The sequence below is a fragment of the Diadema antillarum genome, unplaced genomic scaffold, assembly GCF_040938485.1.
Source record: "Diadema antillarum isolate AM-2024a unplaced genomic scaffold, OU_Dant_1.0 scf00000098, whole genome shotgun sequence".
Lineage (NCBI taxonomy): Eukaryota > Metazoa > Echinodermata > Echinoidea > Diadematoida > Diadematidae > Diadema > Diadema antillarum.
The window spans coordinates 486244-510100 of NW_027270987.1; the positions used below are offsets into that span (position 1 = coordinate 486244).

The 23857-nt window shown below is 38.3% G+C and overlaps 1 protein-coding gene across 1 annotated transcript in view; it reads left to right on the forward strand.

The window, feature by feature from the left end:
- LOC139718677 (plexin-A4-like) overlaps positions 1 to 23857 on the forward strand; it is a 311060-nt gene that overhangs the window by 40705 nt on the left and 246498 nt on the right. Inside the window, exon 2 of the mRNA XM_071630135.1 lies at positions 19640 to 19704. The gene's annotated coding sequence lies outside the window, so the exon portion shown is untranslated. The remainder of the gene's footprint in view (positions 1 to 19639; positions 19705 to 23857) is intronic.

The window sequence follows — 23857 nt, forward strand, 5'->3', positions numbered from 1 at the left end:
ACAATATTAATTTAGGAAAAGGATGTATCTTAAGACCTTCTGCACAAAAGTTGACAGATATTGTACTTCTGATATGATTGGTCTTATTTAAGCTGAAAGAGTGGAAAATTGTGTTGTAAAGGGCATTATGGATACCCCCTATTATTATTATTATTGTTATTGTTATTATTATTCTTTTTTATTATTATTATCATCATTATTATTATTGATATTATTGTTATTGTTATTATTATTATTGTTATTGTTGTTATTATTATTCTGAATAAGTTGCCAAGTAAAGAGGAAACCCTCTGTACACCAGAGATGATTTAATGAGGGCCTTGTTTTTATCTGTCGCATTAGTGTGTGAAGGAGGACTCATTTCATCAAGAATGAATTTGTGCATCTATTCGACTTTGCAAACTCTTTGGCCCGAATTCACGAAGGTGGTACAAATGAAACCATGGTTTGAACCATGGACAAAAACCATGGAGCGCCAAGTGTCGCATGGAATATTTCATTATGAAATCAGTCATTTCATCAATGAAATGATTATTTTGTAACGAAATGACAACATTTTGTAACTAAATGAACATTTCGTTCATGAAATGACAATTTCGTTAACGAAACGGTCATTTTGATGACGAAATGACCAATTTCGTAACGAAATATTCCGTGCGACACTTGGCGCTCCAGGGTTTTTGTCCATGGTTTAAACCATGGTTTCATTTGTACCACCTTCGTGAATTTGGGCCTTTCTGTTTTTACCACACTATGAAGTATAAAATAGTTAACATGTAAGCCTTGTTGACCCTTCTGTGTGAAAGTTCACGTCTTGTAGAGATTTTGTATACCTTATTGTCTTTTTCCCCAAAGCATATAATATAGATGTAAAGTCTGGTAATGAGACTAAGTGGGCTTATTGTTGTTTATTTTGTTTTATTTTTTCGGGGGGGGGGGGGAGGAGGGGGAATGATGGTATAACATCTTACGTAAAAAGCTTGGTAATTGCCCTGGACGCACGCAGTATTGATGGAGGGCTTGCTCTTCGTGGAGTAATAATAACCGCTCACAGGAGCGATGAAGCAGTCGTGACCTTTACGAACTTTGGAGGACCCTCAAACTTCTGAATGATTTATTGGGAACGGCGCTGTGAAAGTGGATCGTGGGGTTTACCCGACGAAACGTGTATCGCGCTTAAGTGGATGTAACCCACACCCTGTGACTGCCAAGTACAAACCTTGTTTGAATTTCCTAGTGGCCCATTTGTGCCCGTAATGTCATTAATTTTTCACATTTTCAGTGGCCTGGAGTGAAAATTTACATGCCTTGAAGATGGAGACACAAAACTATGCAAGATGTTCAAGTTTTTCTCAGTCCTACAAATTTTAAAGATAGAGCAACATCCTATATTATCGATGTTTTTTATGAATAAACTTTGGTCTAGAGCTCTCTCTCTGTCTGATCCATTATCTGGTGTAAATTTTTAATTCATTGAAGTTAAATTTAGATAGGAAAATAGGTTTATTTGATTGTACCAGAAACCTGTCTACTACTGCAGGAATTCCCTTTGCAGCAAGGCAAGGCAGTCTGAAACTTTAGGTTGATTATTTATTATACCAATTTAGATTTATTAATTTCATATGCTTTGGCTAAGATTCCGTGTCTTTCAGGGGACATGATATGACAATGATCCTTTTCATTCCCTCATCAGGAGAGATTTCTTATGTGGAAGGTGCGAATTTGCTTTGATATGCTAAGTACTGCTTTTTATAACAAAGTCTGTGAAGGGTATTCTGAAGAATTAAATTCTGTCTAGAAAGTGGCGTAATGTTTATACTGCAGGGATACATCCTCTTTCAAATGCAATTCCAGTCCAAAACTATCGTTCCTTGACTAGCAATATCAAAATCTGGTGTTTTTATGCATATTACACACATACACATACAGACAGACACAGAAACATCCATGCAGACATCTTACCAAAGCTACCTGTGTCTGTTTACTTGTTCTAATAGGCCCAAAGTTTCTTTAGGAGCTTTTTGAAATATGTCAAGTGGGAGAAATTAGCAATGATTGGTTTGTGGTGTGTCTTTAAGAATGAAGAAATCAAAAATGTTTTGAAACTGTGTCAGCTTTTTGTGATAACTTTTCCTCTAAATGAGAGGTGGAATGTAAGAGTTTCAACAGTGTCACCATATCAAAAAGTTAAACATTTTGATAACTAAGCAATTTGAAGTTTCGTAGGTCAGTATTTTGGTTAAACTTGTGACCTTCTCTTTCAGTTCTTCAAGCACATCGTATCTTGAAAATTCTGTACAAACACAAAGGACACACTTCATTTTTTTTTTCCTGTTGCAAAGTTGACAAAGACTTCTGGACTGGTAGAATACTTCAGACTCGATTTGTGGCCTTATTGCGCACCATTCAGCACAGTTAGAGAATGAACTGAAGAAGAGTTTGATTGCGAAATGGGTTATGTGTCATTTTTAAACATTTTAAAAGTAAATCCCTCATCAGATTGAGCAAAATAAAACATTTCCTGTGATGGCAGCGAACCTCAGATGTTGCATAACAAGGAATATTCTTGAAGCTGTGATTAAAAATATCCCATATTTTCTTATCGTTTACTTTGTCTGTTAGCATGTTCTAATGCAAGCAAATACCTGGGACTGACAAGGATGGAGTTAACTTGTCTTGTGATCAAAACACTTTAATTGATTGGTTGATAAAGTTGTGGGCGTGGCCAGTTTCCATTTAATGAATAGTCACTTTAGGCACTGGAAACGGTTAGGACAAAGTGTCTATTGGTACATCTTTGGTTGTTACACAAATTGCTCTCTCTTCCTCACCTAACAGCTTTCCTGAAACATTAATGAATGCTCGTTTCCCAAGCGCAGGAGATAATATGCGACCAGCGTGCCTCGAGGACGGGGATTATCCGCTTCCTCCGTAAACAGTCTGGATAAAGTGCGCGCCAGTCTCCAAACTCCGGGTCTGTTACGGAACGGCCCAGGAAAATGTGCTCGCAGTTTTGCATTCTAATTAGCGCCGTTTCGAGACGTGTCGCATCCACTCCGATTTGCCCATCGACATCGACTGCCAAGCGGCAGCCGCAGCAGCAGCAGCAACCCAAACTGCGCAACGTGGAGCGGGAATGAATATCTGATGCGTGTGATCAATCCAATTCTCGTTTCATAAATGTTTCATATCTATCACTCTGATGACACGAGGAGAGAATTCTTTGCAAAGGATGAGGGGAAGGATATCACCGCTATTTGAGAATGTGAGTGATGCCTCACTAAGCTTTGATGACACAGTCTGCACTTAATCCCATCTTCTTCTTTTTTTCTGTTCTCTTTTTATTTCTCGCTTACTTTTCAGTTGTTCGAGACAAACAACCTCCTTCAGAAGTATTTGGAAGGCATTTGTACCTCAATGAGGAATTGTTTACCCATCTTTACCGAAAGTGTAGCTCAGAGGGGACACACATGCAAATATTGACAGGGAGTGTCAAAAGGGGGAGGGGGTGAGAGTAAGTGTGTGTGTATGTGATGGAGAGAGAGGAAGCTAGTGAGATACAAGTCTACCTTGTTTTGATTAGAATAGAAAAGGCCTTATAAGGTAGAAGGGAAAGGAAGAAAGAGAACAAGCAAGGTACCTTGTTTTCCAACAATTTTTGCAATAAGTATGGAAATTCAAATTTGAAGTTTACTTGCCATAAAACTTTTAAAATGATGTACAGTATGTGGAAAAAATGGATCAGCTTGGCCTTTTGAAATAGTTTGCTTTGTTGTTATATTCTCGGGTTATGTATTTTGCATCTGAATTATATAAAAGCCCTGTAGACCAACATGCCATGTGTCATGAATCATGTTTGTCAGCGTGAATATTTTGATTCCAGATGTTAAAGAGAATGTCACAGTGGTGGATTATGTTGGCATTTCCAGTTTAGTAAGGTGGGGGGGAGAGACCCAAAGTACGGGCACCAATAATTTTGGTTTTAGTTCAAGGACCACTTTCACCAAATACTCCGTAGAATTTGAAGATATTAGTCATCGCTAAGTGGCTGCATCATAGATCCTCGTAAGAGAATAGTTAGAAGAAAAAGAATCTTTTAAATGCAAGACAATTATTTTTTCCCTGTTTAGTGGAAATAAAAAATCCCAGGAAAAGGACAACAGGGAGAGCTATAAAGGAACAAAAAAAAAAAAGAATAAAAGAAAGGAAAGAAGCAGATGAAGGAAACTTGGCCAGGTGTCATATTTTCAGGAGATAGTAATTCATTCTTGAACCCCTGTAATTCTCCAGTTATGACATGCAATTACTCACCAGGGATAAGCGCGAATTTGGGAAAGAGTCCGGAATGCCATGTTTCACTTTCAACACATTTTGATGCATAAAACACTTTCTAGAAGGACTAAACAATAGCTTCTTCTTTTTTTTTTTGGGGGGGGGGGGATTCATAATCTACAAACTACTGCTGTATCCAACTTTTAAAGGCATAATTTACCATTTGCAGATGAAACAAAAACCCAGCATTAGTGCTTTGAAACAGTTCTGACATGTGAGTTAGGGATAGAAACAACCACTGTAAAAATTTGAATTGGTAAAATCGATGTTACGTATTGTTTGATATACAAGATGTGAACAATACTTATAATAAAAATGTTTCCAGACTAAACCATCTACAGTTACGGTTTACTTAGAAAAATACAGATATCTCCTTTGAGGCTTTATCGCAAAAATTTTATGTGATAGGATGTTTTGTGGTACAACAGACCTACACATATGCATTAAATGTGATATCTTGAAAATTTTTTAGATCACTGTTCCCAAAGGTAAACAGGACGGGTGTTCTCCTGGGAATTCTTCCACAAAGTGAGAGAGATAGAATATTCCAGAGATGTTTTCCATTTTCATTGTTGTAGCTGTTTTTCTCTGTGAAGATTGCATGCGTGATCTGTATTATTATAAACACTTCGTGAAAAAGGGAGAACTAGCTTGGGATTTGAACCCGCATCACCTTCTGCTTACTGGGCAGGTGCACTACCACTGAGCTAGAGCCAGTGACATGATAATGTTTGAATAAATACCCAAGGCCTCACCGCTCTTTTGTTCTCTCATGATCTTTAATTTATCAGCCTCCAGTAACAGGAGTTATGAGAATTAAGAGAGAACATATTGGCACTAAGTGAAAGTGAAGTGAAATTAAGTGAACAAAAATTAAAGTGAAATTTTAGAGTAACATTGAAAATTAGACCAGAAAGTCTGTCATCCCCAATTTTTTGCCTCCTCTGTCACTCCTAACTCTGACCTCCTCACTAAGGAATGCAGCCTCATTTTGCTTAGCTTGATCAGCTAAAGGGCTTTTTACACTTGTAAATTTTTGCTTAGTCCCGTACCAACGGTGGGGCTAAGGGGGGGGGGGGGGCCTTATTCCCACCGTTGGTACGGGACTATCCTTAGCCCACTTTCTGTTTATACTCGTTTTTGCCAAAGTGGGCTAGCCCTACCGATAATCCCGTACTATCTGGCCCTGCAAAATAGCAGAGTTAGCACTGCAATTGCGGTGCCAAGCATGTGAGTGTAAACAGAATGAAAAAATAATCCTGGGGTAAGCGACGGAGACGAAGTCCGACCCTCACTGACCAATCAGAAATGAAGTACAGTCAAACCTGCCTTAGCGGCCACCTGTCTACAGCGGCCACTGAAAAATCCCCCCGAGAGAAAAGCCATGTTAAAGACCCTGTGTATAGCGGCCACCTGTCTAACGCGGCCAGCGGCCACAAATTTTGTTTCCCGCGGTAGATTTTAACCTGTCTATAGCGGCCAAAAACCCGATGGAGCCGTAGCCGAGCCGATAATTCAGCGTGTTTTTCTGCTTTTTAGCCGTGCCAGTCATTCCTGGGCAGCGTTCAGTGATCGCTACCGCTGCATTCATCACTTATTCAGTCACAATAATGCACTAGTGTTAAGCTTTCTTCATGACTGTGCACATGCTACATGTATACTACTGTGCGACAATTTCATAAACACCGGCATTGTTCTACCATGATACACACGTGTGCATACGTACACACATACATGTACATGTAAGTATAGATGTAGGTATGTATACAACGATGATACATGTACATGTAGGCAATGCACACAAAGTTGGATCACCTGTCTATAGCGGCCACCTGTCTATAACGGCCACTTTTTCCGTATCCCTTGGGTGGCCGCTATAGACAGGTTTGACTGTAATCAAGTGCTGCCGGTGCGTGCGTGTTGGTGTACAGTACATAGCGTAATCATGAATATTCATGTGGTTTGGAAAGTACCGGACTAAGAAATATGAGTGTAAAAAGGTCAATTTTCTCCTTAGCCCCAAACAAGAGCTTAGTACAGGACTAATTGGCGAGTGTAAAAAGCTGAACAAATTGGTACGGGACTAACGATAGTCCTTGGTCAGAGAAAGTACGGGGTTAAGAAACACAAGTGTAAAAAGGGCTTAAGACTGCTAGAAAGCACTGGGAAATCTGGTTTACATACATTTTTCTCCTCTTGAGTCGGAAATAAGGAAGATGTAAATCTACAAATTCATGTATATTTTGTCCTGTATGCTGCATAACCCAGTGCCTCTGAGATGCGACAGAGTCCCATAGTGTAGATGCATGGCGCTTGCACTTCTCATAAGAGAAGGCTCAAAGACACTGTTGTCATTATTCTGGCTTAGTTTTGGAAATTGTCAAACTTTGCTCACTATTAAATGTGTGTTATGACGTTTTGAGAATTTTGCTGCCATTACCAAGAGATCTATGAACCAGCATCACCATGCCGATTAACTGTTCACAAAATTAGATTTTTAAATTTTTTTGGTGAAATTCTTGGACTTGTTACTGACATGATATGTTAAGGGTACTATTGATTCACCCTACTTTCTGAAAGAGATATGTGAATTGCTCTTACATTATGCCAGAAGAATGGAACTTTGCAGAATTCTCTAAGCAGTGTTTCCTTTATACTGTTCTGCCATGATGACACCAGCTGTTGCAGCCTTCCCCATCCAGTGATAGCAGCACTGAAACTTTACAAATTAATATCTTTTGAATTAATTGAAGGGGTCGGTGCAATATTGTGCTAACCCACACTTTTGCCAAACTTGAGTTACATGCATTTTCATAATCCTTATCCTTCACTCTAACCTCTGTGAAAATATCATACAGCTGTATTTGAATTCAACCAAAAAGATGGTAAAAAATGCATGCATTCATGCTTTATTAATGTACAATGTATGGACTTTACAAAGATTCAACAGCGATTATCTCAAAATGACTATTGTGTGGGTTAGCACGATATTGCACCGACCCCTTCAATTGTCTGATTTTCCTCAAACTTTACTGATGTGTTGTAATTTTGCTGCATTCACTCAATCCACATGTATGTTTCAGGGAAAGAAGAAAATGTCTGTCTCTGAATCAAAGAGGGAGAGGTGGAGAGAGATTTATCATATTTAGTCTATGTTCTGGAAGGTAATATATTGTGCAAGAGATGGTATATAAGTAGGTAATATATCAAGTGCGCAAGAAATTTGTTTCGTGCAGATGCTGCAACATGCTCGAGGTAAGTACTGTAGATCTGAATTTCTTTTCTTCTGCATCAAAGGATTAAGATGGGTGATTTGGAAATATCCGAGCAATTTCTGTTACCATCTACTGTAAATGCCAATATATTGTCTACACTTTAAAGGGATAGTATATAGTTTTGGTTGAGATAGGAAATTCAGGTTTTAACTTTTTGTGAGATAATGAGAAAGCACCTATGTAATATTAAAGAGTGTACAATAATTCTAAGCTGAATTCAAAGGTGTTTTTTATGGAAATGAGTTTTGAAATGGCTGAGATATCCAAAAACAAAGTAAAACAAAGAAATCCTAATAAAAGGTGGGTCCCACCTTGTAGCCACCCTTTATTAGGACCTCTTTATTTTGGAGTAACTTAGCTATTTCAAAACCAATTTCCATCAAACAAATTTTGAATTCCTTATGGAATTATATGCTCTTTTATATTTCTTAAAGAGTTTCATTATCTCACAAAAAAAGTTGGAAACCTGAAGCCCAATCTCAACCAAAACTATACTATCCCTTTAAGCTCTGTGTTTTTCAAAAATGCCAGTGAAAGATATTGCACTCCAAGGAAGCCATCAGCTTTTAGCTTTGCTGCTCATCATCTATCATTTCATTTGCAGAATACATTGAAGATGATAATAACAACATTGCCATTTTTGCGATGCGCATATTCATATCCATCAGTACGACTTGGCTTGGGGCGGTAAATAGGCACGAGGGTGTGCTAGCTTCCGAACAGTTTAGCTCCGAGATGGGTGCATATTGATTGTAGGAAATGATCTATCTTGACAATGATGAATGGAGTTTGCCGATCCTGCGTCAACAACAGAAAGGATATTTTCATGCGTTTGCACCGCCCGCTGGTTTCGGGGTATTTCAAAGTATTGATATTGTTGCAAGATTTACATCGTACACCCACTTTAATTTGCCAGGAAAGATGCTTTGCACATACTTAGGGAGGCGTGCCAGAGAAAAACCTAGCTGCAAGCAAAAAGTTGATTTTCACAAGGGGAGTAAAAGCAAAATGTGGTTCTGTTGAAAGTTTTACTAAAATTGGACAAAAATTGAAGAAAGTTGTGGAATTTTCAATGTTCACATGTTGTCAGTGAATTGGGCACATATCCAAATCAGATTAGACCATGATGCTATCATCTGGGAAGTGTTCTATTGGCTTAAATGTGCAAATCTTCACTGAATTTCAATGTCTGCTTTAATTCACACTAAGAAGTGATACTCTTTGCATCAAATGATTACAGAGTTGTTGTGATTTAGTTGTAGTTCCTGACTTTTTATTCTGATTAAGATGATTTTTTATTGCATGAACCATGTACATGTACTGTCAGATGATAGGAGAATTTGTGAAAGGCAAAAAAACCCCCACAATTGTCTCATTAACTGTGCACAGGTCTGTCATTGTCACCAGTTTCATTTACCATGAAACTGAAGGATTCCATAACTTTTTAACAATTATTCGTCTTATCTGGAACTCACCTTTTTCTGCCTGTGTGACATGGTACTTTCCCTGCAGTTAAAGTTGGACGATCGTCATCCCTAATGGTACGTAAACTCCGAACGACCGAAGTTTGTGCATGCAATTGCGCTATGCCAGACTCGGTGCTATATCCATAAACGTGTGGGACAATGCTGCCACTGAGACACGTGTGTGTGTGTGCGTGTGTGTGTACGCATTATACACAAGCATTGTGACCGCGAGCTGCGGTGATTGGAGGAGAGAGGCCAGAAGACGCGTGGCTCTTTTGGCCTCTCTTCATGCGCATGCGCACTGAGAGTGTACGTCCATTCGGAAGCTCTCGTGGCTCGCTCGGACAGCCATTTTGGGTCAGGAGATTTGTAGCACAGAACTCTTGTAGTCTAGAGTGTTGTTCGCTGTGACCCATTGAGCCAGCGCTATTCTCTTTCGGGGTCACTACATTTGATACAGAATGGGGGAGGCAGCGTGTTGCGTTCGTCTCCGTGCCGCACAAACCACTCGCCACGATTGTATGCCTTTAACTTGACCACTGAATGAACTGCTGACCACGTGGGGGGGGGGGGGGGCGCCATGGGTCCCCAAGAAATCAAATTCTTTGTGATTCTGTGAATTATGTGTCTAGAACTTCATTTTTTTTTTGCTCTCTGATTTCATTCGCTTTTCAGTAGTTGATGACAACAATGTACATTGTGTAATACCGAGAATTTTCTGAATAATTACAGAAAGTGTTGACTGCAGAATTCTTGTTTGCTAGGGTATTATTATCATGCAAGTAGTATTTCAATTTGTACCCTCAAGTTTTAATAGCTTTTTGAAGGGAATTAAATATGTGCATAATGATAGTGAGTATTCTGGGGCTAATTGGAAATGGTAGAACTTTGCTAAAGTGCTTATCCAGTCTGATTGCAGAGAGGACTCTGCCTTGTAGCTACAGCTCAAAAGCTATTTCAAGCTGTGAATTACAGCTGGCTTTCTCATCTTTTTTGGTGTGTTTGTGTGTGTGTGTGTGTATGTGTATGTTTGTGTTTTTGATGGTCTAATTAACGTTCACTGCCGAAAAACAACACGCCCTTTCCGCTCTGCTGAAATTCAAATTGGAGCTGTCACTGAAGCAACCAAATTAGGATTTCCCTTTCTCAAATCATTTGATATATCCTCTACAGGCAAATGCAAGAGAAACTTTTCCTTTTTTGTTTTCTCTTTCGGCTCTCGCGAAATTCGTGAAATTAAAGTGAGCGCAAACATTCCTCATTTTACGGTAGCAAAGACTTTAAATTACAAAAATGGCAAAACTTGCTGAGACAATGATGTAGTGTTTTGATGCTACCTAAAAGTTAATTGACATTTGGAAGAGCAATTTTGATGAACGGCAGCAATTGTATTTGAACAGGGTACGTAATATTTGCCGCCCTGCCAAATATCCCGGCCAAATCTCTCTGGTTCCGTGTGAGGCTTTCTTAAAACTTCACTCTTCACATTTTATGTCTAGATGAGAGAAAAATGAAAATCTCTCTGCCGCAGTACTCTAAAGCAAAATGTTTTCATGCCATGTAACATGACAGAATGGATCATTTCATCAACGAAATGATTGATTTCATTGATGAAATGATTTATTTTGTAACAAAATCAACCATGTGACACTTGGCACCCCATAAAGCTTCTCCTCAAAGTTAAGGATCATCATCTGAACGTAACTATTGAAATAGAGACACTTAATGAATGCAGAGACTCCAACTCTCCCGTTTTCGACGGGAGATCTCCCGCCGAAAGCCCATTTTTGCACAATCTCCCGTTCTCCCATTTGAGATTTGATTTCTCCCGCCCTGGCTCTGTGTCTCCCGGTGGAAAGGATTTCTTACTTATTTCTATTGTATGTTGAAAAAATAAGCCTTAGATAGCACCAGAGAACATCTAGAATCCTAGGAACTTCGCGCTTCGCACACATCAACTTGGAGTCTCCCGTTTGCTAGGGGTTTCGGGCGGGAGAATCTCCAGATCAGAAGGTGGTTGGGGTTGGAGTCTCTGTGAATGAAACATAATGGTGAGGAACTGCTTAGCATGCTGCGTCACCTGACACCAGGTACACAATCACGTGACACAAGTCACACAGTCACATGACAGTATGGGCTATTTGTATGGCACTTATATGATCAAATGAATGTTAACTTTAATATCAATATCCAAATTTTCATATTCATCGAGAAGATTTGCAGGATATATGTCAAATTTATCCTTATCCATAGCTTTTACATCACTGTATTCCTTGCAAGAAATTGAAATAAAGAAACAACCTGCTGCTGTAAGGATGAATTTCTTAAAAAAGAACACAACTTTTTTTTTACCGTGCCTTTATTGATACCTAGTCTTTCTAATCTTGACTAGTTTAGTAAAAAATTTGGGATAATTTGTGTAATGCATGATATAGTGGCATTATGCCTTTTTCATCCTTTACTGTTGAATTTTTTTAAGTGTTGCAGAGAATCTTATTTTGCACAAATGTTTAAGATTTATTTTCATGGATGAATTCTAATGAGAAGATTTAATACACTCTGGTATGGATGTAAGTGTGATGATGTGGCAGATGTTCCATGTGCCTTTAATGAAAGGTAGAGTTATCTCCAGAGGGATGTGAACTTATCCTAGCCTGCCATTTCTGTCACGGACACCAGACATAACTCCACACCACTGCTGAGAGCGACTGCCCTTGTCCTTTAGAGGAAGGACATTGACAGTGCATGTATCAGAAACAACAAGAAGTCATGTAGCAACAGCCAAGACGATCCGGGGTATGCTGTGCCACAGCGGTAAATATTCCACTTACCTTCGGCGAGTTCCTGTCGAATAAAGTTTTAGGTTCGCTGGGCAAGTGCAGAGTGAACCAAGTCACTTTTTTGGGGGGAGGCTGTGCCACTTGCTATACATGTGCACACGTGTGCATTCGTGTGCTTCACGTCTTAGCAGTACCACTGCATGTCATTCCGTCTTGCCGGGGTCTGGAGCCCGCGTGTGTGTCAGATTACCTATAATTTTGCACGCCCCACTTCCTGCCTGGGGGAGTGAGTCATCCGATGGGCCAACCAACCTCCACCATTCGGACGAAGCGGGAGACCAATTTTTCTCCGGGTACAGACCATCTCACCACCGGAATGGGAACGCGATGCGGTCGATTCCAAATTTGCGTGTGATGTCGCCGGTATTAGCGGGCGTTGCAACAGTGCATTCATTGGGAGGCTTAAGGAGTTTGCCGACACCTCTTGTGTGTGCGGAGGCGGAATAGCTCAGAGGATTGTCTGCTCCGAGAGCCGGTAGATGGGCACTGCCACTTGGCGGGTGGATCCGCAGTTAGTTTTTCCAAACTCTGCTCACATGCACCCCAAGGAATAAGCTTTTGTCGAGATTCTGAGATGCATGCAGTGTGCCCACTAAGTCTGTGTTTGCTACGGTGTGTTACAAAGCATTTTTAGAGCAAATAATGTGAACTGCTGTGGAATCTTCTCTTGTCATTTAATGGCGACTGTAACTTCGGCTCTGGTTAGTCTTCTTGTTCTAACTTGCCCTTCTTCAGCATGTAATCCTTTCAGGCAAAGGTCCAAGTACTTTTTTTTTTTTGCGACATACAGACCATGATAAAATCATTAGAGAAACATGGTGAATATTGTGTAATCCTTCCAACAAAAGTCTATCACTGTTAGCCTACTTGAAAGTATGTCTATTGAAGCAATAGAAAGGCACTTTAATTAGTCTTTTCAACAAACAAACAATAATAAAATGTGATAATCTTGAAATAGGATGTATAGTAATTATTGTTATGTTTTAATTTGTGTGTGTGTGTGTGTGTGTCTATGTGCCTGCATTCACTATTATATTCGTAAGCTGTATCTTTTTATTGACATGCTACTTTATTGGCTCTTCTATATATTTGTGTGTGTGTGTGTGTGTGTGTGTGTATGTGTGTGTGTGTGTGTGTGTGTGTGTGTGTGTGTGTGTGTGTGTGTGTGTGTGTGTGTGTGTATGTGTATGTGTGTGTGTGTGTGAGTGTATTGACAAATGTCTTGATTGTGTGAGTTATGATCACTCTCGGTATATCAAGTCCTGTATAGACAATGATATGATATTATGAATGTGTATATCAGGTCTTGGGGATGATATGTTATATTAGTCTAGTAGGAGAAAGGGGTTCCCATGCACCCCAAACATATATTTTTTTAATCTACTTCATCTAGACCAGTTTTGTGCGTAGATTTCAAAAATGCAATGTTAACAGGTCAAAGCATGTCCCATAGTGGTCAAAAATCCGTTTCCATGGTAACGCATGGTGAAAATGTCAGTATCTCATAAAAATACATGTAACCTTTGATAAAATTGTTCAATTGTCATGGCTTTGGTATCAAATTAAAGACAATTAAATTATCTATATGATGATACCAATTATGTAGGGGGTTATACCAACCTTCATCTTACTTTTGAGGCCAGAATACAATTTTTTCACATTTTTTAGCAAAAATGCAATTTTACCATAAAACTTATCTATCTCTAAACCATACCAAAACATATTCAATTTGTTTGAATATTCTTCAAAATTATACTAAATATGTATGCAATACAGTGTGCAAATTTCATAGATATTGCTCAAATAATAAGAAAGTTACGGCCATCCAAAGTTGACATTCAAGCATGTCAAGAATGTGCAGGTGGGAGTGTGATGTACGCCCTCTATTGTTGAATAATCTCATTTAAACATTTCAGTCATCATAATTTGGTTCCAAAAGCATGAGAATGAAGTTGGATGTGATAAAGGGGGTCATCTAGACTAGTTTTGTGGGTAGAATTAAAAAAAAAAATGCATTAACAGGTCAAAGAGTGTCCCATGGTGGCAGAAAAATTGTTACCAAGGCAACGCATGATGGAAATGTCAGAATCTCCTTAAAATGTAATATTAGATACAATTGTTCACTTATCATGATTTAAATGTCAAATTTAAATGAAGAGTATTAAATTCTTTGAATGATATACCAATCACACGGAATTTATACTAATCTTCATACCAATTTTGAGGTCAGGGTAGTAGTTTTAGCAGCGCGCTCCTGGGGGGGGGGGGGCGAGAAGAAAAAAATCATTGGTTCACATAGGAGTACAGTACAGTACTAGTATACTATTCGGGTATACGGTGCACGTTTTCGATCGAGGGCATGCAAATAGCTTGAATCGAACAATAGGATTTCGTAATACCGGGGCCCTGTTTAAAATTGATTATATACTAGTAGTTGATTTCAACTGTAAGTCTATAGGCCAGGGAATTGAGGCTGAATTTTGGGGTCAACTGACAACTATCGTATAACAAACAAATTTTGTATTTGAAAGTATACATGTATGTCTTAACAAACTTACCAGTAAAATTTACCCAGAAGTTCTGCTTCAGAACATGCCGAAATGACGTCATCAACATGACCACCCCACAAACCAGATACTAGTAAATGAATGGGAATTTCAGGATACCTCAAGTGTTCATTATACAACTGATACAACGAGATAAGTTTCTAGTGTATGTATTTCTTATTTCCTGCCTTTCTTCAAACAAAATTGGGCACATTTGTGACCTCTTTTTCAAAAAATCTAAGCCCAAATTAGGTCATTTCTATGGAAACTTTATGCTAAAAACAATGTTTTTCTCAAAAAAAAAAATGCAACACCTTCTCAACGTTAAACACCATTTTAAATTTACATAAGTATGCAAATTCATAGCTATTTAATTGACTGGAGTTGAGACCTAACCTGTTAGAGACCATAGCTACCATGGTTACACTCAAACTTGCATGTAACCATTATAACACAGCTGTCCAGAAATCACAATTTTCATCATTAGTGGTGTATTATATTATATATTCCATCCCAGTAGCTGGATTTTTTGTTTTTTGTTTTGCATTTGGCACAAGCTGACATTTCGTTCAAGTCAATTAGGCACAGAACATAGATTAAGTCAATTTCTCATAAAATGAGACCCTCCTCTACCTCCGCCCCCAATCCCAATAAAAATGGTTAGTTCATGTCTTTTCATTTCTTGCAGTCCTGTAGGGTGTTTCAACAAACTTTTCATTGGTTTCAGTTTCACTTCACTGGTTTCAGTCTCGCTATCTCACTTTTCTGATTGGTATGTTTCAGTCACGAGGACTTGCTAAGTGAAACTGAAAACACTAAGTGGCACTGATCTCACTGAAATCAATGTTGGTGAAACGGCTCCTGCATGAACTTCTGTACGATACCAGAGCAAGTTCATTATATACTCGATGGACTACTACAACAAATACTGTACTTCTGAAAGAAATGACGCACTGTTAAGAGACACCGGATACACATTTTGTCATAGATCACATTAGTCCAGTCAAAATAGGGTTTCACCCAACACTAATTGCAACAGTAGGAATTCCACTGCAGTGCTATACTATACATGGGCTCCTAAACACCGTACTAAAAGTTCCAAGAAATCCAGTGGGGCAAAGTGGCTAAATTCCCATGATATGCAAATTAGCTCCCATTATGATAAAAAATACAGTGTTTCCATGAAAACTAGGTTTCTAGTTTTCAGATTGGAACACCGAAAGTGTTGAAACTTACGTTTACAATGTCACTAGTGCGATGCAAACATTTCACCATGTACATAGTCTGGGCCTCATTTGCATAATATGCAAAGGGTTCCGAGCCAACGGAATATTCTGATGCATCAAAGTGCCCGATATGAGCATATCAAGAGTGTTCAAATATGATATTTCAGTTTCTCTTCACCAAAAACAAACTTTACAGCATTAGTAAACTAGAATGAATTATTATTATAAGATTAGAGTTTGTTATCAGACAGATAATGATAGCTTATCCATTAATATTACGTAGAATCAAAGTACGAAATTAAACAAGTGTCAACATCTACATGTCTACGGTAATTTTGTAATGAATGAACTCTGTTTGGAGGGTGGTTTGCTCGAATTTTGATGATTAAGCTCTTGCGTCCTTGAGGGTTTTGAGATATTGAAGATGGCACAGTCAAAGGAAACCCTGTGGGTAGTGCCCAAAGTTACCCCTATCGAGCATATTATCCCACGACCATTAATTTACAAAACATGCATCAACCAACACGATTTCCGTTGTTCTAAGCGTACAAGATTTTATTCTAAAGTCGTTTCGCCGTCTAGCAAACACTTTGTTATTTCCATGAAATACAATTGGCATTGACAGCGGAGACATTTTTCTACAATGTGTACATCTTTAAAAAGTGGTGTACAGTCAAAGTGGCTCGCATGCAGGGAGGTACCCGAATTTATCCCTATACCCTCACGGCCCGGTACAAAACATATACACACGTGAATACAGCTGTTTGAAGCGAAAAAAAAACACCTCTGTGCATAACGTCCAATTCATTTCATTTCCATTAAAATTCAGTGGAAGTTCTCGAAAAATTGTTGTTCTACAATATTTTGGCATAAGGTGAAAATGGTTCACATACGAAGACAACCACGTGGAGGGTGCCCAAACTTACTCCACCCAAAGACAGTCTAAGACATGCAATAATCATGTACCAGCGCAAATACATGAATATGTTCTATGGATACATGCCTTTAAACACTCCTTCTGGTCCTCTAGCCCAGAAACTTTTATTTAATGAAATTCAATGGCGTCAACAGACGATGTATTGCTCTGTAATTTTTACTTACACTGACATAGTTAAAGTGGTTATCATTCGAAGGGAGCCTACTATATGGGAAGTGCACAATTGCCTCTATACATGACCTTTGTAACGCAAATATCAACGCAATTATAGTATATACAGTCGTTCCAAAAGCGCATGTCTCAAAAAAAGGTCGTTCCTTGAGTTTTAGGACTATCACTTGAGTTTTGTGATTATGTATAATCATCGTATGGTGCTATAATCATTGTACATTCTTCTCATTCGACATAATTTTACGCACTTCATTTTCTGTTACAAAGAAAGTGATGTCTATCTGTTCTTGTCGAAAAATGAAATAGAAATTGAATTGAATTCTATTGAATTGGATTCCTGCCATATCAAGACACTTTTTTTTTCTATAAAAACTGCCGGGGTAGAGATAAAATAACAACATTGATCCATAATATCTATGCAGTCCAAAGGGTTCACTTGCAGAGACCACCTTGTGGGAGGTGATCAAACTAATCCTAAAGGCAATGAAAAACATGCAGTATACACTGTACAACCGCGAAAAATGTTCCATGGTTACATGCCTCTGAAAAGTTCTTCCGCCTATGTAGCACATACGCTTTCGTAAAATGCAATTAAGGTGATATAGGAGACGTTGCTTTACAATATCTATTTTGTCAAGCCCTTGGGAAGTGCCCAGATCACCCCTGCCCTGACCGTGGTCCCAAAACAGATTAACAAAACATACATTATATGCCACAGTAAACTCACTTGTACATGCAGGTAAAGTCGTTGCCGAGTGGTAAATAAAGACACTTTACTTTTCATGATTTTTAAATGGTATAGAGACACTGCTTTACAATCACCATAGTCAAAGGGGTGCACATTCAAAGGCAACCGAGTGGGATTTGTTCAAAACCATCCAACCCCCAGGGCAATATAGGAAACATGCACCAGCATATAGCACAAATATGTTTCAATTTACCATGCCTTCACATTGTTGTTACGGTTGTACAGCGATTGCTCTTTTGTTTGTATGAAATGCAATATAATTACAAAAATTGAGGATGCTCTACATTAACTATATTGTTAAAAGGGTCAACATTCAAAAGCAATCCCCTGGGAAGTGTCCAAAATAAACACTGCCGCTCAAGCCCCGTAATTACATCACACGGATACTATGAACGCAAATACCGACGTTCTTTCGTGCATGGTTTTAGAAGTAGTTCCAGCAATACTGCTACACACTTTTATATCAATAAATGTCGTGGAAATGATAGGAGAAGCATTGCTTCAAAATATCTATTTAGTGAGAGGATGTACAGTAAATGCAAATCCTGTTGGATGTGCCCCATCCCCCCCCCCCCCCCCCCCGATCCGCCACCTTCAGTGCAGAGGCATGAAAATATACCTCATGAAATATTGCAAATTTAGATAAAATTTGGGTGCTTCTGTTTACTTTTTGTTTTCACCATCAATTAATTACATAGAACTAGACTCTAACATTACAGATCTATTGTAATGAATACAAAATTATGTGGAGTCTACAGAACTAAGGTCTACACCAAAACTAGTATTATGTTACAGACAGTAACATTCCATCAAACTAATCTTGTAATCTGTTACTTTCCACACTCAGCAAAGTGTTGACAAATAACAATCTATTCATAGATGTTCTCTTTAAATATTAGTAAATTCAACTCAATTCAACACAGCACATCAACAAGTTCTGATTTCATGTCATACCTAAATCCTAACACATTTTTAAACGTGTGAGACTGAAGTTGAAGGAACATAAACTTGTAGTGGAAAAGCTTCAGTAGATGAAGTTTTTTGGTACTTTGCTTTCAGGCAAAAATAAATGTATGTTGCAGAATGGTTTTAAAAACAATAATATGACACAAAATGTAATCAAATACAAGGGTCAGAGGTTTGATTTATGGCAGATTTCTTTGACTGATCCGGGTCTGATCCAAACAATAAAGCTTCTCACCAAAACGTTTGTCCTATCACAAGCAAGCTATGAGAGAGTCACAGCTCATGCACGTAAAAGATCCCGCTTCATTCATTCATCGAAAAGAGCAGGGTGTCTAACCCGGTGAAGTGGTCCCACCGCAAATCCAACTGGACCCCATGGAAGACCAGCTTAGTGTAGCTGAATATGGGCTATCCAGCCATCTTCACAGATGGAAAATGAACAACAACAACAACAACAAGCTTGCTTATTTCTCCACAATAGAGGGCGCATATCATCATCCATCTGGAAATTCTTGACCAATTCTTGACAGGTGTCAATGTCAACTTTGGATGGCCGTAACTTTCTTGTTATTTGAGCAATATCTACGAATTTTTCACATTTTATTACATACATATTTGGTATAATTTTGAAGAATATTCAAACAAATTGAATGTGTTTTGGTATGATTTAGAGATAGATTAGTATTATGGTAAAAATGCATTTTTGCTAAAAAATGTGAAAAAATTGAATTCTGGCCTCAAAATTAATATGAAGATTGGTATAACCCCCCACATAATTGGTATCATCATATAGATAATTTAATTGTCTTTAATTTGATACCAAAGCCATGATAATTGAACAATTTTATCAAAGGTTACATGTATTTTTATGAGATACTGACATTTTCACCATGCGTTACCATGGAAACGGATTTTTGACCACTATGGGACACGCTTTGACCTGTTAACATTGCATTTTTGAAATCTACGCACAAAATTAGTCTAGATGAAGTAGATTAAAAAAATATATGTTTGGGGTGCATGGGAACCCCCCTTTCCGACTGCACTATATACTGCTCTTTGTACAGTATATCAGTTCTTGATGACTTGAATACCATGAATGTCACACAGTTTTCCTCTTCCCTCTCCTCAGGAAAGGAATCTGATCTCAAGCACTGTCTGTGACTGAGGAGCTCAGAATAGCTGTTCAAGTCAAAGGTAAGAAAACTACTTTTACTTGCACAACACTGTATGTTCGTCTAAAAGGTACACGGACCCAGGATTTCAGAGAGCGCTATTAGATGGTGTGACAGTTGTGGCCATTGCCATTTCGAAGATTGACAGTATGAATGCTAGCTAGCAAGCAGACATTGTCTTCGAAGGATCCATATGTGACCGTGCACCTCAAAACGAACATAAAGTCGCACACACTGATTTTGCGTGAGGACTGAAAATAAGTGAAATGGGTCAACCAAGCCGAACTTGACTTTTTCATATTTTCTGAAAGAACGGGTCTTCTTTTACATTATGCTAAAATTTGGTATCATAAAACGGGCAGGAAAGTGTGTTTTTAGCAGTTTATCTCGAACATTTTTGGTAGAATAGTGTGATTAGGCGTGTCTGTAGAATCCCTTTTTCATTTCTGAAAAACCTTGTCCACACTCTTCACTTTCAACTCTAATAACTTTTGAAAGGATAGTGCTACTACTTTGAAAGTTGTCATTAATTATGGACAGAATGTGTTAATAAGGCATGCTTAATTTCAGTTTAATTTGATAATCCCTTCATTGTTGATACTCTTGTGGTTTACTTCCTGTTTTTTGTCCCATTCATCGCACAGCCAGCACGGTTTGGTAAAGATTAAGCGCTTGAATAGACACTGTACTTCAGAGCCTCTATTCTCAGCTCACACTTTTCCTGAGTTTGTGCTTTCTTTCCAATTTTAGATAGGTTAGGAGAGTCCATTTGATTTGAGTTATACATCATTTTAAAGCTTAAAGTCTGCTCTTTCAGAATATGGTCTTAACTAAAATTTCACGCCTGGCGACTTTCTGTTTGTTTTGAGGTGCAGGGTCACATATGTAATAGGTGGAACCAGCTAGGAATAATGGCTGAATCAAGATATATGAAGAATTTTATTGCAAAATGGGCTAAGCGCCATTTTAAACATTTCAAAGTAAGTCCATCCTCAGGTAGAGCAAAATTAAACCTTTCCAGTAATACCTCACTTGTAACATAACAAGGAATATTCAGAAATTATTATTGAAAATATCCTGTATTTTCTTATTATTTTTGGTTTTTAGCAGCTTTTATCACAAATACCTCAACTTGACAAGAACGGATTTAGCTTGTTTTGTGATTAAATTCTTCATATTTACATTATTTTTACTATTTTTGACATACAGCTTAAATTGATTGTATTTGGATGCTCAGAAACATGGCAGATACATAAGTGTAGGTCCATGCAGAAACTCCCTCTCTAGTCCGAGGTCAGTGTACCTTTAAAATTATGGGAAACTTTCAAGGGAATCGGTGAGTGTTTGTGCAATATTCATTTTGTCGTATAAATATCCCATTTTTAGCTCACCCGAGCAGAATGACTCAGGTGAGCTATTGTGATCGTTTTCAGCCAGCCATCTGTTGTATTGTCTGACAACTGTCGTGCATCGTGCAGCTTGCCTCATCCGTCATGCGTTATACTTGTGCACAATCTCATCTTCTTCTTGAAGACTGGTACCTGGATTTTGACCAAACTTGGAAGGAGAGGAGACGTAGCTTGTACAAAAGGAGTTGTACCCACATTGGTTCCTCACGATGAGGCCCAAATATGATGCAGTTTCAGGTACCCTGGGGTACCAATAATAGAAATCTGCCATTTTGTTAGAATTACAGTGTATCTATTTATTTATCTTTAAGTGGTGTAGCTGTGGTTACAACAAAAGTGCAAAAGTTATTTCTAGTGCTTTAAAGGGATAGTACAGTATTGGTGGAGATGAGAAATGGACCTTAAACTTTTTGCGAGATACCAAGAAAACACTTATGAAATAGTACAGAGCATACCACTTTAAGAGGCATTCAAAGTTTATTTGATGAAAATCGGGTTTGGAATGACTGAAACATCCAAAAACAAAGCAAAACAAAGCAATCGTAATAAAGTGTGGGTCCCACACTTATTAGAATTGCTCTGTTTTGGATATCTCAGCCATTTTAAAACCAATTTTCATCAAATAAACATTGAATTCCTCATGGTATTACATGCTCTTTCATGTTTCATGAGAGGTTTTTCATTATCTCACCAAGAATGTGAGAAACCTGAAATTAGGACTCAACCAAAACTATATGACCCCTTTAAGGAAGAAAATTTTGGGGTAAAAATAAACTCAGCAGTGCAGCAGCATCATACATCAGCACTCATTACACACACTACACCAGTGTTAACCTGTTGAAGACGAGTCTCGAGTATACCCGGGCAGGTGTCTATGGGAAATGCGTGTTGTAGCAAAACCAGCCCGTCCATAACGTGTTAAGTGTCACACACAGAGAGCTGCACCTCACTTTGCATTACCAGTCCACGGAAGACATAAAATTAAGTTATCATAGGACAAGCTAGTGGAATTAAACTGATATTATGTTGAATTACTGTTCAAAATTGTTATAACATGCTTTGAAAAGGCTATAAAAAGTGTCATCATTATCAGTATAAAACTTCATAACAACTAGGACTGGATTGGCATTGGGATCCTTATTGCCAACTGGTAGATTTTGACCTCACTCATTCATACATTTATTCATTCATTCATTCATTCATGTTTTATTTTCATTTCCAAATAATATACGTGGGTAGTACAAACATCAAAATGATGGTATATTCTTGTAACATTTGTTGTCACAGGACCTCCATGATGGCAGTGTGTAAATATGCTGTAGATGTTACGAACATGAGACAGGGTACCCCAGGATACTGCGTGTTACCTATCATACACAAAATAAGCTACATTTCATTATTTTCAACATTTTCATGCTCCTCGTGAAAAACAAGTGGCTGAAATTCGATCAAAAGGGGCATGCAGCATTCCATGAATCTGTAGGGTTTTTAAATAATTTCCTTCAGGTATTGTGCCATGAAGGCAAAATGCTATTTGCAGGTGAGTACTACAAACGTGTAGGCTCAGCGGGTCTCTTGTTCGAAATGAAAGATGAAAAATATTGGAAATCAGCAACGCAACATCTGCAACTTACTGTGAGACAGTATCAAATTCTAGTTTATCTGAACATGAAACTAGTTTGATTTGAAGAAATTTTACTTCATATTTGCACATTTTTTCATCATATTGTAGTAAGTCCTGTAAAAGTGGAAATTTTCGTGGCGTTGAAATTTTCGCCCATTTCGCGCCACCAGAAACTAGTGCGAAAATAAAAGCGCGCTAATATTTTTGCTTGCCATATGTTCCTGTGCGTGATGTCTTGATTCCGCGAAATTAAAAACACGCAAAACTCCTCTTACTCGGCCAAGCGCGAAAAATTAGTCATGCAAAAATAACCACTTTTACAGTAAGTGAATAAATCATACATAGCATTTGACACAAGTTCTGGCATTAGAAAAGAAAGAGAAAAAAATCCCCAATCATTTCCTCTATTTCCTCAAGAATATGCCCTTATTATCTGTGGTCATGCTGGCAAAACATCACAAAGTTTAATTTTGAGAAGTCTTCGCGAAATTTGCTCGTCCGTCCTCACTGGCAGCGAAACTTTTTTTGTTTTTCTGTCTCAGTACATATAACGTTTATACTCTTCAGTTTATGATATTGAATTAAAGTCATACTTTAGTCAACAACAGCAACAAAATTCTGAACATTCTTACATGTACGTGCATGTACCTCATGATTTTTCCTTTATTTTCCTGTGCAAGCTTAGCCCATTGAGGACGAGTCCGGAGTGTACACGAGCAGGTGTCTATTGGGAATGCTTGTTGGAGCAAAAGCAACCCGTCATCAATGGGTTAAGATGCATCTTTTTGTTTGCATCGAAATCTAGGGTGTGATTTGTGAGGTCGTTGTAGCCTGCAGACCGTAGATTGAATGTTGAGCTGGAGGAGCCCCATGAGATTTTGTGCTGTATTGATATCATGTCTGTTGGGAATCCCAGTTTTGTGTGTACCACATACAATCTATCCCCTCTAACTCTAGCTAGAAATGATTTTCTAGCTAGAAGTGATTCTCTTGGGAATCCATAGGGATGACCATTTCAATTTTCTGAGATTTACCTGAAAAGATGACAAATTGGTAGCCAGCACAGCTTCATGGATTGAATTTAAGGTTGCAAACTTTTGCCCTCACCTCAAAGCAACAAACATATTCATTTTGTTTCCTTC